A 20,428-nucleotide genomic window follows, 5' to 3' on the forward strand; every position below is an offset into this window, starting at 1 on the left:
ATTCTTCATGCATCTCTAACCTTGCTCCCGCTCTTCATTCAAGTTAAAGTCCTTGCTCATAAATGATATCTAGCTCAACTAGATTAATCAAATTGAATAGAATCAGTTTTCCTATCCATGGACTCAATAACGCCCCTCCTTTCATCCCTTGAAAACATCTGGGTTTTTTGCAGTGACAATTGCATTTATGGCCAATGGAAATCCTCCATATTCCACGTCAACTTCTTAGCTTATCATTACAATTGAATAGTTTTAAAATAATTTGACACACGACATTAGAGCAGACTCAACCATTTATTAAATTCAAAATTTCAATAATATAAAGACTCTCTCTACGCATCTAGTGTGGGGCTCTGACAGTTGAATTACTCTAATAAATTTGACATGTTGTTGACATGCTTCGCATTACTTTCCCTATCTTTCCACCAACTAAGTTTAAGTTGAGGTCTGTCCAGACACATCTTCACAACTGGTTCTCATCCCGTACCTCTCCTCTCTATAGGGTTTTTGGCTTCTCTCTGGTTCTCATCCCGTACCTCTCCTCTCTATAGGGTTTGTGGCTTCTCTATAGGGTTTGAGGTTGTGGTCAACCTAGTCCCATTTTCTCAGAGTTTTCCACTCGCGGAGGTCAATTGTGTGAGTAAATGCGTAAGATCATTCACCAGGCTACGATTGAATACTTCCATTTGCCCATTTGGGGATGGAATGCGATGGAAAAATGAAGTTTACAATGCAATGCCATCACTTATTCCAAAATGTGTTCAGAAAAAGAGAGTCGCAGTATTAAACAATATTGAGAGGTAACCCAAAATGACACCAGAAATGAGAAAAAATTATGCAGTTTGCTGGGTCGAAGTTGTCTTGGTACAAGGAAGAAAATTAGCCATTTTGGAGAAGTGACAAACTACCACTAAAATAAAGTCATGCTTCCAAAATGTAATGGGCTTCTGCAATGTGTCGAGTTCGGGGTGTTGAAGATAGTAACAAGAAATGCTAAAAATAGAAGTGCTAAAAATATCATTCCTATAAATAGCATTTCGGGATACATTCCAATTTTAGTTAGTCCCTGAACTAAAATTCGAATTTGAACTCAGCAGCTGTTTGTAAAATAATTAATTAATTCATCTGGAGTTAATTAGTTAGCAAAAATCAAACATGAAGTTTATGTGAAGACATGCAACAGTTATCCCTTTGATTGAGGAAGTTATCTCTTAATTAAGGAGATCAGAATGAGTTGTACTTTGAGTTGTAATTAGTTAGCTCAATTAACTGAGTTAAATCCAGTTAGATTAGTTTCAACAGTTTGTGAAACTAATTGTGAGTTCAGTTAGTCAATGCATAACAATATAAACTTTGAAACGAGAACTGATATTGTTACCCATTTTGTAGAGATAGCAAAAAAGTGACCCAATTTTGAAAAGGCATGATGCGGAACACACATATTTTTTTTAGAGCATAGTTTTTGGCACTATAATTTTTTTTATGTTCATTGCGTTTTAGAATGGTAGTGATTTTGATGTTGATTTTAAAAAGTGGTAATTCTACACCATGCCATTTTTTTAAAAGGATTTTTTGTTTACTTTTAATTTTAATGTATGAAATGTAAATAATTATTTTGTAAATTTAATAATTTTTTAAGTGATCTTCTTCTTCATATTTTCTTGTTTTTATTTTACTTTTTTTTTTGTAGTGAGGTTTTTATTGTTTTTCATATTTAAAGAAGAAGGTCAATGTTTTGAATTTTATATATTCTACATATTTTTACATCGTTAATTAATTTTTAAATCCACATGAAATAATTGTCTCTAAAAAACAATATTTTTTAACAATTGACATAAAAATAACTAAAAAACTACACGTTTTGATAATTTTTTGCTAGAAATGACATGTTAAAATCACAATTTTTATAAGAAATTTTTAACTAAAAATTGTTAAATAATAGTTTTTTTTATGAATTTCATGTCAAAAAATAATAACAATCACTTTTTTTTTCAAAAAATAATGATTAACTTAAAAATTAATGCGAAAATCACATAATACAAATATTGAACGCATAAAAACCTTAATTGAGTGTATATTCTTCTCATAAAATGTCAAAGTCAAAACATTATAAGTATAACTAATTAATAGTTACAAAAAATGAGCTTGATTTCCAAGCATAACTTAAATTTAATCAACAATGTCACGTAATCCAAACTCTTTGTTCTCTAGAATTTCATCATTGTCTTCTTCCACAATATTTTCTGCTTCATTTTGCTCATTTTTCTCTTCTAATGGATCTTTGATGTTTGCGAATCTCCTAATGTATGCCTTTCCAATCATTCCATGTAATGGTGGTTGGGGTTCCTTTACTTTTTTTGCCATATGTGATTCACTAAAGTCCCCTTTCTTCAACCCAATTTCTTGCATTGCATCTGGAAGAAATTGAAGAGCATTAATTTTTTGCTGAATGAAATTGCAATGTATTGGATCCTTTTCAATTGCAATGCAATTTCTTCTTTTTTGAAAGCAACATGCTAGTGCTATACCTAATTGTCAAGCACAAAAGAAATAATGAAGTAAATTAGTACAATGACATATTAATTAAGAAATAACATATTGAAATTCAATTCCATATAATAAAACTTACCTGAGCCAAAAAATAGATCTAGAACCCAATATTCTTCATTTGAATATATGTTTATAAGATAGTTAATCAATAACTGTGGTTTTTTTATAAATGTTAACTATCTCTCATTTTGCTTCTTTGTCTTCATATGTTAGTTTTATCACAACAACATTATAAGTCAATATTTGGCTATGACTCTTTCCATCTACCCGATTAAAAATCATAGACATATAGCTATCATTTTTTTCCCAACTATCAATATGGATGAACTCACAATCATTTATAAATAGTTGATCTTCACAGTTAAGAAGATTTGACTTTTTCCTGTAACATGAAATAGTAAAAGTTCAATTAACTTGTACATAAATGAATTTTTTAACATTAATCAAATATACATTTTAAATATATTACCATGTAAGTTGCATCATTGAATTTGTTTTCCCCTTGAAGCTTGACAATAACATTGCCAATTGTGTGTCTGAATGAAATGTCACAAATCTCCATAATGGTGATGACGTGACTTCTAGAAATCCCGCAACCACTTTACTAAGAGCTTGATAAGTATAAGAGTCACTATCATAGTCAATGTTTGGAATATTGAAACCATGGGGAATATCTGCAATAACTAGGGCATAATCCCTTTCAAGTATGAGTTTAGCAATGTCTTCATAGTTGCCTTGTATTACTTGATATTGAATAGTATCTAGCCCATCCCAAATGAAATGAGTAAGAGTTGGATCAAGTTCAACATTCTTAATACGTTGCTTCTTCAGTCTTCCGATCTTTATTTTTTCAATAAAGATTCTGAAACTATTTGGTGCTCCATTATCATCCTTCTTCATCTTTTATAAAATAAACAAATATATGTGTAAGTTATAAATTAAAAATAATACACATATGAATAAAAATGAATGTATAAATCAAAATACCTTTTTAAATGCAAGATAAAAAACTTTTAATGTTGATGTAGAACATGAATCTGGATAGTTGCATACTACATCATCCCAACTATCTTCATTCAACAATTTAACCATTTGTTCTTGAATTTTCATGTAAACTTTGTGACTGCATAGATAAAGTAAGAAAATAAATATAATGATATCTATAACAAATACTACCTAGAACAATATGTTATATTTAAAAGAAAATTATAATCTAGAAATAAATAAAAATAATTCAACAAACTTACTTTTGAAATTCCTCAGACATTTCCTCCAATTATAATTCCTCTGACCTCACACGAGATAATATTGCTTTGACAAATTTTTCATCCTTCACTCCTTGCAATGCTCTCCAAGGTGTGATAGTCATATCTTCTGGAAGCTGCTTCATTTCAGACCTGATTTACTATTGCTACATATCAATGGCTTAGACTTTTTGACCTTTTGGTTTTCAATGCCAATGTTTTCCCACATGCTAAAAATATCATTAATCAACTCCCATATCTCTCCAGTTATAAATGCCAACTGGAAAATGTTATCAACACCTCTGAATAAATCACTAAATTTGCCGCCTTTGCCACCTTTTGCATTGATTTTCTCTTTAATTGGATAGCCTATTTCCATACAACATTCCTTTCGGAAATCTACAATAACATTTATCCTGTCCCCACCACATTTTCTTCAAATTCACTATGAATAAATCTAACCCTTTGGATGAAAGTCATAGACATCCTATATTCATTATCTGAATTATGATCCCATGCCACTGACTTTGCTTCTATATCTGATAAACCAGCATAAATGATGCATTTCATTATTTAAAAACATGGGTTATTGGGATATTCCTCCATCAATTTTCTTTGAGCTTCTACAGAATGGTTCCCCCCAAGCACATAATAATTGTATTCAAAACATTTTGACTTATCAAATGCTTCTTTGATGGGAACTTGAACTGAATCAACAAGAAGCACATAACTGACCACATGAGCATATGGATTGTACCTCATCAATGTCTTCAAGTTGTGAACATGCAAATGATGTGGCTTTCTGACTTGACATTGACATTGTCGTTCACTTTCCTTACAGGTTTATCTGTTAAGCTGAAATGTATGACCACCCTCAATTAAGTTTCTCTTTGTCAAATTCTGTCGAATGGCATTTTGTTTTGTTTCGATAATGCCATCCTCTAAATTATCTCCTGGTGAAATGATTTCTCTGCTTTATTTTGAAATTTCACTAGGTTCTTGACTATTGGTAATGATTACTTCAAAATCTTCAACTCTATGTTTCTTATTCACAACATTCTCATCATTAACTGTAACAGTTGTATTCTTGGGCATTATTACTTTTGGTCTTTTATGGCTCTTCTCAGTTCCAATGTCATCTTCAGTAATGACAACATATTCTTCACTGTTAGTTTCAACTTCATCATCTTCAAAAGTAACTTGTCTTCCCTTGCTAGATTTATCCACTAGAGGCCTTTTTTCCTGATCCCTTGGATGTAGTTTTGTAGCATCATCAATTACTACATTTTGCTTGTTTGCCATATCTTCTTCTGACATTAAGTAAAAAATGCTAACAACTTTCATAATATCATGCTCTATGAAATGAATGCCTCCCAACCTAATTGAACAACTTTCAACAAAATTCTGCCAAACAAAATATCATATGTCAATAAAAACAAAGTTAAAAAATATAGTGAGACAGTTACAAGAACGCAAAACACAAATATAAATAATAATACTTACGATATTTTGTTCCATCTCATTTACGATTTGTTTACACAACTTTGTAGATACCTTTCTCGTGTCATACACTGAATATGATAATTAGTATTTAATCCTTTCATGTGACTTGAGAGGTTTTGTAAGTATGTAAACAACTTCATTGTCCAATACCAAACACATCTCTATGACTCTTTCCATCACTTCATAAATTCTATTATCATTCGGTATATCAATATATAGATATATATTCACATTTTGGCTTTCTCTTTCTTTCACATACCAGATTCTTGATGGAAGTTTCACTTCTTTTGATTTCTTCCAGTATGAAATCATCTTCTTATCATTTGAGGCACTTGAAAGATTTGTAGCCATCAGCTCAAGTGGAGTTCTTTCACCAAAAAAAAAGAAACACATAAATCAGTAAATGATGAAAACATATTAACTTAAATTAACAATGAAAATGATAAATGATAATTAATTTTATAAATCATAACAATTTTGAAAAAAAAAAAATTAAAAAATACATCGCCCTGCCGCCGCACCCTGAAAATCGGTCGGCCAACCGAGCCAGCCATTGGGTCTGGCCCCCTAGCCCACCATAGCGGCCCAACCACTGCCCTCCGCCCAACCCCTCCCGCGCCACCCCAGCGGCCCACCCGCTTGTGAGGTGGCAGGGTGATTCTTGGAATCCCCCTGCCACCTCGCGGGCAGGTGGGCCGCCGGGGTGGCGCGGGGGAGGCTGTGCCCTACCACCCTGCGGGCGGGTAAGCCGTCGAGGTGGGATGGGGGCAGGCTACAGCAACCCCCCCCCCCTCGCCACCCTAGTAGCCCGGCCGCCCGAGGGGTGGTAGGGCGATTTTCAGAATCGCCTCACCACCCCACAGGCCGGCGGGCCAGTGATACTCATCGCCCTTTTCCTACAGGCCCGTTTGGTCGTCGTGAGCATTACCGAGCCCATTTGGCCATCGTGAGCTTTACCGGGCCCACCATGCTCACAACAGACATAGTGGGTAAATTTGGCTCGCAAAAAGTTTTAATTTAAAAAAAAAAATCTACTTCATTAAACTTATTTAATATTAAAATTTACAAGGAAAAAAATTAACTAACCTTTCAATTGTGAGAATTCTTCGTTGAATATGTTGTTGAGAGCAATGTAGCTAATCCAAAAATTTGCTCCAAGTCTTTCAACGAACCTCAGAAAAACCTTGATGTGATGTGAGTAATAGTGATAATGGAATTTATTATACAGGTGAAATTACGGAGATGTTTTACTGTACGGTTAATGTGGGATTAAATTGTTTTAAAAAAAATTGACATGTTAATTTTTTTATGGTGATATAAGAAACTATGATAAAGCGAATATTATGGAATCGTTTTACAGTGGGGTGAATGTGGGATTAATTTGTTTTAGAATGTATTATAAAAAAAAAAAACCATTCAATTGTTTAGTAAATATTATATACTTTAACTATTAAAATAATTTAGGTAAAAGTTGTAGTTTACAATTTTAACTTTAAAGATTTATTTCATAAAAAAAATTAGTTTAAATTTTTCAATAAATTGTAGAATAAAATAATGAAGGGAAATAAATCTAACAAAATTTTTAGAGGGAAATATTTTGGTGAAACTTTTTGGAGGGAAAATTTTTAAAGGGAAAATTTCATTCTCTAAGCTATATAATATCTTTAGGAGACTCTGCATTTGTATCATTCAACTTCTTCTATTTGAAAGGGATGGATTCTCCTGATAGTGAAGTTTCTCTTTGTACAACATCAAAATCTTCATTGCATAACAACTCTATTCATATTGATGAATATGACGGGAATTCTTCCACTATGAATAGAAAGTCAATTATTCCACTTAGTCCTAATCCTAAGGACTATGAGAGCAGCACTGATGAAAGAGGGGATGGAGAATTTGAAATAAATAAAGAGTCACGGATTCCACTTAGTCCTAATTCTAAGGACTATGAGAACAGCAGTGATGAAAAGCATGATGACGAATTTCAAAAAAATCGAGTGTCACGGTGTCCACTTAGTCCGAATCCTATGGACTATGAGAGCAGCAGTGACAAAGATCATGATGATGAATTTAAAAAGAATGGATTGTCACGGTGTCCACTTAGTCTTAATTCTAAAGACTATGAGAGAAGTAGTGATGAAGAACATGATGATGAAGTTCAAAAGAATGGAGTGTAACAGTGTCCACTTAATCCTAATTCTAAGGACTATGAGAGCAGCAATGTTGAAGAGCATGATGATGAATTTCAAAAGAATGGAGTGTCATAGTGTCCACTTAGTCCTAATTCTAAGGACTATGAGAGCAGTAGTGATGAAGAGCATGATGACGAAGTTCAAAAGAATGGAGTGTCACGGTGTCCACTTAGTCCTAATTCTAAGGACTATGAGAGCTGTTGGAGAGGTAAATCCCCTCTACGGGTAGAGGCCATCCCTACTAGCCCAGCAGGGGTCTAGCAACAATCACACAATGCTGCTACGCATGTTCCTAATTACAATTAAACAAGAGGTAAGAAGCACCTACTTGGATTCCTGCGTTGTCGTTTGACGAAGAGATGTTGCCTTCGCTCCTCCGCTTCGGCTGGTCACAATCCTCCGCGATCTTCGCGAATAGATACCTGCACACACGAAGAGGAAACAAACACAAGCGTGAAATCTAGTAAAAGTAACCATACATCAGTCAGAAAAGATGTAATTCACATTTAACCGTTGCATAGACAAATGAGAATGGAACAATAATAGCAGTCATCTATTATTAATCAGAATAGAGAAGAGTACAACCAAATGTTCTGACGTCGGTAACCTTCTCAAGAGGGGCCAGTCAGCATGTATCTCAAGCATTCACCTTTGAGGATGATTCTCCCAAGACAAACAACTCTCTCTCTCACACAAATAGCACAAAACAACCTTCCCTAAGCAATCAATCACTTCCACACCTAGCACACCACACCTATAGCAGCAATCTGAGCACTACAAGCTCTGTACAATCCAAGCTATTCCAAGCTAATTCTAACTACCAAAACTAGCTGCCCATGGTAATGGTGAGAGTTTATATAGGAGAAGGAGTCTCCTATAAGGGTGGAAGGATGAGCTTATCTTCAAGGGAAGTTGTTGCAAAGGGTCGAACAGACATGCCATAGAAGGGAGTCGACATTCACAAAGCTAACAACCAAGCCTGGAGTGATCTGGAAGGCAGGTTGTTTGAACAAATTCGCCCAAACTGGATCAGCGCGGATTATGAGGCAACTGACGCGATGTCGCCGCATCTACATAACTGGGACAGTCATGTCAGCGCGGAAGAACACGGGAAAGGCGCGCTGGCGACCAGCGCGGAAAAGTGATGTCCTTCCGAGCTGGCAGCGCACGGAATACACTACAGGGCGCCAGTCATCGCGGGTATTTTGGGAACAGACGCGCTGATGAACAAAACTTTGGATAAATGGGTTTTTGGGCCAGTTCAAGAAGCAAGCACTTAGTGATTGTGAATTCTGGGCAAAGCAGGGTGACTGACAGGAAGGCAGTGACAAATTACTGTGTAACAAGAGCAGCAGTGATGAAGAGCATGATGATGAATTTCAAAAGAATGGAGTGTCACAGTTTCCTTTTAGTCATAATTCTAAGGGCTGTGAGAGTAGCAGTGATGAAGAGCGTGATGAAAAGTTTCAAAAGAATGGAGTGTCACAGTGTCCTCCTAGTCCTAATCCAATGGACTATGAGGCCAGTAGTGCTAAAGAGCATGAGGACAAATTTCAAAAGAATGGAGTGTCACGGTGTCCACTTAGTCCTAATTCTAAGAACTATGAGAGCAACAGTGATGAAGAGCATGATGATGAATTTCGAAAGAATGGAGTGTCATGGTGTCCTCTTAGTCCTAATTCTAAGGACTATGAGAGCAGAATTGATGAAAAGCGTGATGATGAATTTCAAAAGAATGGAGTGTCACCGTATTCTCTTAGTCCTATTTTTAAGGACTATGAGAGAAGCAGTGATCCAGGACAGGATGATGCACTTAGTCCTAATTCTAATGACTATAAAGGTAGCAGTGACAAAGGATAGGATGTAGCATTTTCAGTAAGTAAACAATCACATTTTCGACGTAGTCCTAATTCTATGGACTATGAGAGCAGCATTGACAATGCACATGAGGAAGAATATCCAATAAACATCGAGTCAAATTTTCCATTCAGTCCGAATTCTAAGGACTATGACAGTAGCACTAAAGAAGGGGAAGATGAAGAATATCCTCCAAGTCAGTATTTGAAAAGCACAACTGATCATAGTGTGGATAACATTCCTCTTAATGATGATGAAAATCCTTATACAAATGATGATCCAATGATGGAGATGTTGCCAAGAAATATTGTATCGAGGAGTAGGAGAAGACCTTTTCGTATCAATGCAAGATGTTATAGTTATACAAGGGGTAGAGCAGAATATCTAACGAGAAGAAGTTCTATCAACGCTTTCATTTCAAGTGAATGTTGTCAAAAAGATTGTTTGAAGCATATGGATTTCAAATTTGCATTAGAGAGAAGGAAGAGATATTTTTCAATGAATAAAAGCATGCAAAATTCATATTTAGTTGGGTGCATGCAATCTACATTGTCAGGTTATGATTATCATATTGGGTCTTTATTTATCTGTAGAAAGGCTTTCAAAATGTTTCATTCGATTGGGAATTTTCGTCTCTCGAGAATTCAAGAAAATTTGGAAAAGGATCCCACATTTTATTCAGAAGTATGTCATAAAAGACAGTTTGGGCCATTATCAAATACTGCAATGTCATGGATGAAAGATTTCTTTTCAAAGCATGGAGAGTGTATTCCAAATAGAGAGACAATACATATTCCAGATAATTTTTCAAGACGAGAAATCTACAACTTATACAAAGAATATGCAGAAGGTGCTGAGGGACATGGCCAGTTTATTACATATCAATATTTTGTGAAGGTATGGAAGAAAGAATTCAACAATGTCTGTATTCCTAAGAAGACAAGGATGGGGATTTGCAGTACATGTGCTTCTCTTAAATAAAAAAGGGACAAATGTGAAGGGTCAGAAAGAGATAAGCATTCATAACTTTAACTTTTAAAATTGTATAGTCATCAACTATGAAAACACATTTCTTAATGGCTTTCTTTTATGTTGTGTAGATTCAATTGTCAAAGAACTTCAAGAGCATCGCGAACAACAAACAAGTGAAAGGAAAAAAGTTGTACAAGCATCAAAAAAAGTGTTATGACAATCCGAATAAATATTTGGGTTTGATAACTGATGGTATGGACCAAAAGAAAACAATTTTACTACATTTTGTTTGCACACCCAAAAATTTACAAGGGGGAAATTTTATTTAGTATCACTTGGTCAGTTGTATGGCCTTCAATGGGAAAATGTTGCCAAGGGTGTACTTCACAGCTCCAAATATTCATAATGATGCAAACCTATCCGTAACCATAATTCATGATGTGCTTTCTCATTGGTTTGGTAATCTTCCTGAAGTTTTGTATCTACAATTGGACAACACTTGCCGTGAAAACAAAAATCAGGTTGTTTTTGGATATCTAAACATGCTTGTTGAATTGAGAATTTTTCAAAAGGTAAAGGTTGGTTTCCTTCTTATTGGGCATACTCATGACCATATTGATCAGATGTTCAGTCGTTTTTCAGTCACATTGAGGAGGAAGGAAGTTGGGAGCTTGCCATCATTAATTGAATGTATTAAGAAATCATACATGCCAGAGCCTACTTTTGATGTGTTGGAAGAAACTGTTGACATGCGAATGTTTATTTTAGGATCACATGGTGAGGGGAAATGCATTGAACAACTTAATGACATAAGCTTCCAACATCAATATTGTATTCAAAAAGTTGATGGGAAAACACTAATATGGGGCAAGAAGTATTCAACTACTGCAGAATGGGCACTGTCATCAGGTTTGGAATTTTTGAATTTCATTCTAGATCATCCAATATTTGCATAAAAAATATTGTTATTACAATCAGTTGGTGAAGTTCATAATGCATGCAGACAGAATAGAGATATAAATTATTTTGATTGCCTACAAGAAATTAAAAAATGTATTAGATATACATATGAGTACTTTGACATTGTTGATTTAGTTTGGTGGGAGTCATTTTTCAATAATCAAAGTGATATCATTTCAACAACAACAAATGAAGATATACCTTTGAAAAATCCATTTATTTGGCCACAAAATGTGTCAAATGAACATTAGGAAATAAACATTGTTTAACAGCAATAATCTCAAGGTATTATTAATTCTTCACAGGCAGAGGAAAGAGAGATGTATATTGGTTCCAGAAGATCTCGTGTACAACGTGAAGCCATGGAAGAACTTTACAGGGGTTTAGTATAGGATATTAAGGAGGGTTGCATGATCGCAGTGCTAGCAGATGGAGATCCCAATGGTTATCCATTCTGGGTTGCTAAAGTTATAAAGGTCTTTACAGAAAATGAGGATGTTACAGGTGTTGAAGTACATTGGTATGCCACAAATACACACCCATTCAATGGTGTATATAAGCCAGAGATGGTCGTTGACAAAAAAATGGCAGAAAGAGAAAAAGAAAGGGTACAAATATAAATCGTCGCTGCACAGACATATAAAAATTGGAGGATGTTGACATACTTGTTTATGACTTCAATTTAACAAAGAGAGGAGCTCTTCACTTCAAGACGATAGAGATTCTGAAAAGATTGTTAACAGAAGGAACAATGTTGATATGGGAATCTGCTGAAACCAGTCATAGATCTAAAAGAATTTTGAAACCTGAAATGGTGGGCATGCATGTGGACTCAGATGGGACATTAGTTGATGAAAGAGAAGAATATGGAACATCTTTGTCAGCATCCAATCACTCATCTGAAGATGTGAATTCTGATGGTGTGTAAGAAAATATGAGTGATTTTGAATAATTGTTTAAGACAGTTTATATAACCGATGTTTTCATCGTATCTTGAAATAAATTTTTTAATTTCCATATGGTGTTAAATGAGAAGTTATGAGTCATTTTTATGTTGTTGGATTATATGTCTTAATTATGATAATTTTAATTGTTTAGAATATCTACAATGCAACATTAAATTAGAGATATAATGTATGTTTCATTCAATATACAAATAATGACATTTGAATTCATTTAGTCATGTAATTTGTTCATAATGTCATGGTCTTTTAATTTTATGGTTGAAAAAATTCCAATTTTTTTTGTATCTAGCATGTTATAGTTGAAAACATGTTGAAATTATACTTAGGAAAAAAAAATGTTATTCAACCAAAAATATTAGTGTGTTTTTTCCTCATAAACAACTTTTTTTGGCTCATAAAAATTTAGTTTTACTAGCATTTTTTAAAAATGTTGAAAATTGACTCTTAAAAAAATCATCGTTCCAGTATCATCAATTTTTTGTTTTCAAGGTGTTTTTTGCAAGAAAAAATTGTTTTCACTACCATTTTTAAAACATGTTCAAAATTGACTCTAAAAAAAAACCATCATTCCAGTATACACATTTTTCGTTTTTAGCACTATTTTTTATGTTTTTTCGGGGCTTTTTTGCTAGAGTTCCCCTTTTGAGTTTATAGTTCCCATTTCAAAGTTTACATTGTTGCATGCATGCATGCAACTAGTGTACTTCAGATAACTGAATATTCTCTCATAAATAACTCATGCATGTCAGTTCAGACAGAGACCCATTTGAGATCAAAGGATGGGACAGTGTACTATGAGTTGCAGGAATATTCCCTTGAGGATATCTCTTGCATGCAGAAGAAATTCTTTCCTTGAGGATTGCGTAGTTATTTTTGAGTTTGGCGAGCAGTTTGTGAGGTAATTACACACAGGTGGCATCTTGAGGACCTAGGAGAAACTACGGAAGGAAATAGGAGGCTTGGAGGACTGAAGGAAGGCATATGTGTTGTCTATTCTATCTATGAGTAGCATTGAGGGATTGTACTAAGAGCTGGATAGCTTGTGAGCTAAAGCTTTATGTAATCCGAAGATATTTCCACTTGTATGATAATACAGAGATCGGGGTTTTTAGCTGAGGCTTTCCCCAGAGTATTCTTCTGTCTTCATGTGTGATTGTTTCTTCTTCATGTGTTATATGTGTTCTATTTGACATTGCTCAAAATCGATTAAGCTTCCGCAAGTTTGTTTGTAGAAGTAGATCAAGTATTTTGCTTTAGTCTATTGCATTATCAGATGATCTATAGTGGGAATTTCTACATGGTATCAGAGCAAAGGTGATCAAAGCGGAGAATAGTATACAAAGAAGGGAGAAGTTCAAATTTTGAAGTTATTGATTATAAAAATCGAATTCTTATCACATCTCAAATTTCACCAATGGCGTTCAACGGTTTGAGACTCGAGTATGCCCTTGATGGTAGCTCGAATTATATAGCCTGGAAGGATCGCATGGAAGCGGTATTAGAGGACAACGGTTTGAAGGACTTCATTGATCAAGAAGTCCCCAAGCTAGCAGTTGCTAATGCCCAAGAATTGGCGGAATGGAAGAAATGTGCAGCTAGAGCAAGGAGGATTCTTCTGGAGGGAGTTCAAGACCACATTTTCTCAAGTCTCCATGGGAAGGAGACACCATTTTCAATGTGGAAAACATTGAAGGATCTATATCAGAACAACAACGATCAGAGGAAGTTGGCGCTGAAAGACAAGCTTCGAAAAATCAAGTGCGAAAAGGGCCACATGATCTCTACATATCTGAACAAGCTCACCACCTGCAGGGATGAGGTTAGAGTGTAGAAATCGTGCCAGCCGATGATGACATGGTGAGTCTCGCTCTCCTCAGTCTTCCTAAGAGCTGGCATAGCTACCAAGTCTCAGTAAATGGAAGAGAGAAACTGCCAGATTGAGAACGACTGTGGTCAAATCTGATGTAAGAGGAGATAAGGAGAAGCACTAGAGATGGTTCTTCATCAAAGCATGATGATGAAGAAAATCTAGCCTTAGCGAGTAAGGCTAGGAAAGGAAAAGGGAAGGCTTCCCGTTCCAAATCGAGTTCTTCCCATGGTGGGAAGAAGATTGACAAATCGAAAGTGTGGTGCTTTCATTGTCATGAGGTGGGCCATTATGCAACAAATTGTCCACAGAAGAAATCCAAGAAGATATCCTCGAAAGTATCAGATGGTGAGGCACTGGCCTCACAGTTTGAATTGGATTTCACCCTCATCGCATACATGGCTTCATCAATGGTGGTTTGTGTTTGGTACTTGGACAATGGAGCCTCATTCCACATGGACGACAACAAGAGTTTATTCAGTACCTTGGAGGAGAAGGACCTCCAGATGCACATAGAGATGGGCGATGATGGAAAGTACCGTGTTTCAGGTGAAGGCACGGTTATGTTTCAGAGGGAGCATGGAGCTCCTCTCACTCTGACTGATATAAAGCATGTGCCTGGACTGAAGAAGAATCTAGTATCTATCGCAATGTTGGAAGAAAAAGGCTATGATGTAGTCTTTAGTAAAGGAAAGGCATTCCTGAGACACATCGGCACTAGACAGACCAAGAGGATTGGGATTCGAGTAAAGAATCTCTACAAGTTGGAGGTAGATGACTGTGTTGCATTGAGTTACAAAGCAGAGTTGGTGCAAAGCCAAGATATTGGCGAGCTATGGCATAGAATATTGGGCCACTTGCACCATGGGGCCTTAAAGATCATGCAGCACATTTATACCGGACTTCTTGTTATGGCCAGCAACAACCCCCATTCTTATTTAGTTTGATCACTAACACTAAATAAGTGGGGACCTTTATCCAAAAATTTATAAAAATCAATTAAGAGTTGTATTTCTTTTTTTGAATAAATCTTACTATCATAAACTTAGGAGAATACCCGAAAATCTAAAAAGACTTAAGTTTTATGATAAGTTCGAACAAAACCGGTTCCCTCAATAAAAAGCGTCACATCGCAAAAAGGTAATAGATGCTTTCCTACAAACAGAATCCTAATATTGCGAAATCACGATGCGAGATTACATACTAAATAAATTCATCGCATCACAGTTTTCATGTTCTTCAAGTATCACTTAAAGTGAAATACCTCAAACCACCGATATGCAATGGCGTGTCTCGCATATCGCATTTCGCAGAAAACATATGGTAATAGATGATTGCCACACGTAATGGCTCAGTGATATCGCAATCTGTGATATTGCGAAGCAAATCACAAAATTGCCTTATCGTAGATCTGCAGGGCTCGTCGTTCGAAAAAGCTTTTCCATAAACCGATGCCCAGTTATGCGCATTAATGTTAATTTAATGAGTTAGTTGGCAATCATTAATGAAATATGGTTTTGATCTGATCGAAGAGCCATTTCACATAAGGTGATATATTTTATATGATTTCTGCATTTAAAGCTTTCCCGTCACCTTTTTCTTATCATTACTCTTTCCTCATTTGCAAATTGCAGGAGCGAAAAACAGAGAAGTATACATAGCAGTGTTCAGAATATTATGGGAAAGAAAGGAAAGGCTTCGAGTTCTAAAGACAAAGAAATGACGCCCTTATACACAGACACCACCTGTAACAGAGATGCCAGTGTTACTACTTGGGAAGGCATGCATAGTTTACTCGAGGAAGAAAATCCTAGAATAATGAAGGTTACAGCTACTGCAGACTCACGCGGGTCATCTGAGGCATCAATTACAGAACTAGCATGCTCGTTCTTACACCAGATAGTGGCGAGGCCCAAGATTCTTCCATACACAGACATGGTCAAATGGGTACTGGATAGCGTTGAGATAACAAATAGACAGTTTAAGACTCAGAGCCAAGGACTCATTGGCTCGTTCACTACACAAGATTTGAGGCTCATGTATCATCTACCAGAGCCACAGGTGACCTATAACAAACAGTTCATGGAGAAGTTTACTAAAGAAAATGAAGATTTGGCACAATGCACCAAGGACTAGTTGAGAAGGGACGAACCACTAAAAAATGATAAGCATGGTATGTATAGTACTGGTTCTCTCACCTCTCCCTATTGCTTTGCTGCTACTATGCTCTGTAGACTTTTTGGAAAGCCTAATGTTAACAAATTTTCATCTGAATGGCTACCAGTATTAGATGTCGCCACTAATGCTACTATTGTGGATTCGGCTAAAATATTGTCTGACAATTTAGCCACAGCCATTTTGAGTTATCGGTCCAAAAGAACTGCTCAGAGGATTTATCCCCTTTCTACTTATCTGCTTATGTAATGGATGCAATCTGTTATGATTTCAAGTTTCCTCTGATGGGTTGGAAATGGACTACTCAGGACCCCTTACCCATTCATGTTTATCACAAGGAATTATGGGGTTCCAAGTTCATTCTGTATTTTTATAAGATTTGTCATGGGTTCATGCTACCTCTATACAAGATGTTGTATAATAAAGACGCTCCAAGATTTTCTCACGAAGCGGAGGTCGATATGCTCCCTATCTCAAGATGGTTCGAAGAAGAACTTTTCACCTATTTCAGAGTATTCGGAAGTCTTGCTTCCCCTCATATCCTACCTTTATATGTCCTTGATAAACTACTGGCATGAGAGATTGCCTACCAAACTTGCAGAGTAGGAGGAATGAGTAAAGAGCTGAAGGACAAGAAGAAGGCCATTTGGCCGCAATTTCCTATGGCCTGTGGGGCCTTTTCACTATTTGATGTAGGTCATGCATTCAAAGAAGTAGACAACATGTTATGTCTATGATTGTTCAAAATTCTAGGAATACAATTCGACCCTTATGATATCGTTAAGAATTTCACTACTGCAGTCAAAATAAAAGTGTTCTCTAAAGAAGATGATCTTTTTGATGATACATTTTAGCAGAAAAGTACACTTAAAGAAATTTTGCATTCAGCCCAAATGCAATTTTCTCCAGCAGAATTTCAAGAATTCAAAATATATAGAGAGAGCATATTAGCCAATATCCCTTTGGATAAATTACGCTTTGAACCAATGAGGGAGCCAACTCCCAGTATCAGTCTCAGTGGAAGTTCAGGCACAGACAGGTCTAGATCTAAGTCTGGGAGGGAAACACCATAACACTCTAAGAGGTCCAAGAGTGACCATAATAAAAGCAAAGGGTTGGTAAGGGATACTACTCAGTCTAAAGAGCGCCCAGAACAACAGGTTTTGACCACTCCACAGGTAAATCCTCCCCCTCTCATCATCTAGCCACCACCAGTGAGAATAGAGTTGGATAAATAATGGGAGACATTCAATGACTTAATCAATATTGAGGGGCAGAGCACAAAGACACCTGAGAGTAATGTGCAGACAGTGAATGATATATTCACTGGAACAATCAGCAATGTCCCAGAAATGGAGCATATTCCCATTACCCCATCTTCTGAAATTATGCTCAAAATAGAGGAAATTCCTCCTCTCGATGTATTTTATAGTCCATAGCATAAGGCGGTGGTGAGAAGACAAAGAAAGAAAAGGAAATTGGAAAGTGTGCTCTCTTCTGATGCAGAGCAATTAGACATCCTTTGGCAAGATCCTACCACTGACCCTACTGAAAATCTCACTAAATTATCTCAAATCGCAAGAGCATATGCTTCTGCAACCATTAATAAAGCATCCGAGGTACAACAATTATTGAAACAAAAAGAGGATCAAATACAGATTTTGCAGCAACAACTACAGCAAGCCAGCGTCAACAACGAGGCATAGAAAAAGCTAGAGAAATTACAGCAGGAATTTCAAAAAATGCAGCTAGGATACTAGAACAGTTTGGCTGAAAGAGAAAAACAGCTACAGGTTATGCAAGAGATGCATAAGGATGATCCTAAGCTTACAGAGTTTGTCACAGAATCCATTTCCTTAGATGATCAACTCCTGCAACAGCAAGAAACATTGTGCCAAAGGATATCGCAGTGGAGCTCTTATTGCGAGATAAGCGATAGAATTACTAATCAAGTTGTGGACTTGCAACATGATTACGATTTAATTGATAAAATAGTTACTAAATATTTGGTTTAGCAGGAATCAGAGGAAGGGAAAAAGGCAAGCGAACCCAAAATCAATGAAGCCCACAAAGAAATGCTCTTTAATAGGTGGGATGCACAGATCAGGAAAGCAAAACAAGTGGCAGAAGAAGCAGCCATTGTAGCAAACAATGTCATCAACTGTGTAAATGGAAATTTACACAAGGCAAATCTCATATCAGAGACCACTCCAGGATTTCTACCAAATGTGCAGCATCTACAAACAAGCTAGAGATAAAAGGCTCAAGAAAGGGTAGAGTCCATCAAAAGGTTAACCAAGTTAAATTGGGATTCTTACTGGCAGTACTTGGTTAAACCACACAGTCAGTGCATGACTCTCAAGTGTCTCACTAACTCTTCCGAGAAGATGGCGCTAGCACTTGTCGATTCCGTTTTCGTAGGACAGCTAAAGTCGGAGGTCGGCCAACCAACTCTCCTCAAGTCGATGCTGGATGCTTGCGACTACAAAGATCAGATACATAGATAGTTAATTGCCAGTTTTAGTTTTAGTTTTGCTTTATTTTTTCCTGAAATGAGGACGGTCATTTAAACCGCCTCCTATATTTTTGTAATAAACTATTTTTAGATTTAGCTAGTAGTATTTAAACCCTTCTCATGCATTTAGAGAAGGGTCCTGAAATTTATCAAAAACTTGTCCTCAGAACATGCACTTCTGCACCCTCCAAGGAGGTTTTGATGAATGAATGGAACAAGATTTATTGACATCTGTGTTTAATATCTGCTACTGAAATTGCACTTTTGTACTCTTAGTAGATGTTGAATTAAGAAGAGATAAATCATTATTGCTGGAGCTCATGAGTAGAACTCGTTATAAATGGTACTTTTATCTCTTAACAATTTCTGCTTATGTGTTAAGGTGATATTCATGTTCAGTTATTTATGTATGAATGCTTGAATGCTTGAGTTATCATTTGGCACTTCTGTACGGTGATAGCCATTTATTTATGCTTAATATATGAGTGACTTATTATGTGATATGTTTTTCACAATTGTTTCGTCTAACTTTTTATACGAAATAATTCATCTTTATTGAATTCTTTTCTTATAGCAATTGAATGATCTTTATTACCAATTGCTGTAGAAACTATTTTAGATCGCATAATTGAAAGATTAAATCCCGGGTTAGTTTTAGAATTAGATATTTCTGTTCATTAGAATACAATTGCATGTTGTTAAATTAGATTTAGAATAAAAGCATTTTACTTAGAAGTTATTAGGAAAGAAATATCAATTCTCAACACACACACACACACATAAATTGGGAAACTGGTCCCATATCCCTAGTCGGACCCACTATACCAAATGGAAAAGGAGCTGCTAACCAAGGTCCGGACTGGGTGGGTATCCCCCTTGTTGTAGACCCTATTTTCGAGGCTTCAACACTTCCCAAGGGTAAAATTGAGCAAGTAGATACATGCAAAGGTTGTACCTTGGGTAAGTATGCAAAATCTTCCTTTCAGGATCGAGACAATAGAGCTGGAGCAATCCTGGAGCGAGTTCATATAGATGTGTGTGGACCATTCTCAACAGTCTCCCCCGCTAAACAAAGGTACTATGTTTCCTTGATGTTTTTTCTCGTAGATGTTGGATCTACTTCATGCAGAAGAAGGATCAAACCTTCTCAAGGTTTTGTGAGTTCAAAGCCTTGGTTGAGAAAGAATCTGGAAAGAAAATAAGGGCCTCACAAAGCGACAATGGTGGAGAGTATGTCTCTCAACAGTGTAAGGACTTTTGTGCAGCAAAAGGAATTAAATGGGAGTTGATGGCACCCCATAACCCACAGCAGAATGGAGTGGCCGAAAGGAAGAAAAAAACGATTGTGGAAGCAACTCGGGCGATGCTGCATGACCAAGGCCTACCACTTCATTTGTGGGTTAAGGCATGCAATACAACAGTATACTTGCAGTATAGAAGCCCTCATCGTATACTGAGATGAAGACACCAGAGGAGGCTTTCTCTAGGAAGAGACCAAATGTGAGTCACTTCAGGATCTTTGGCTAATCGGTATTTTGCCATGTGATCAAAGATGCCTGGAAGAAGCTAGAGCCAAAAACTGAGTTGGGGATACTTGTGGGGCACACTGATAAACCCCACAACTAACG

The sequence above is a fragment of the Pinus tabuliformis genome, chromosome X (assembly GCF_031772625.1).
Source record: "Pinus tabuliformis cultivar Carrire ecotype Pingquan chromosome X, CPIR1, whole genome shotgun sequence".
NCBI classification, from domain to species: Eukaryota; Viridiplantae; Streptophyta; class Pinopsida; order Pinales; family Pinaceae; genus Pinus; species Pinus tabuliformis.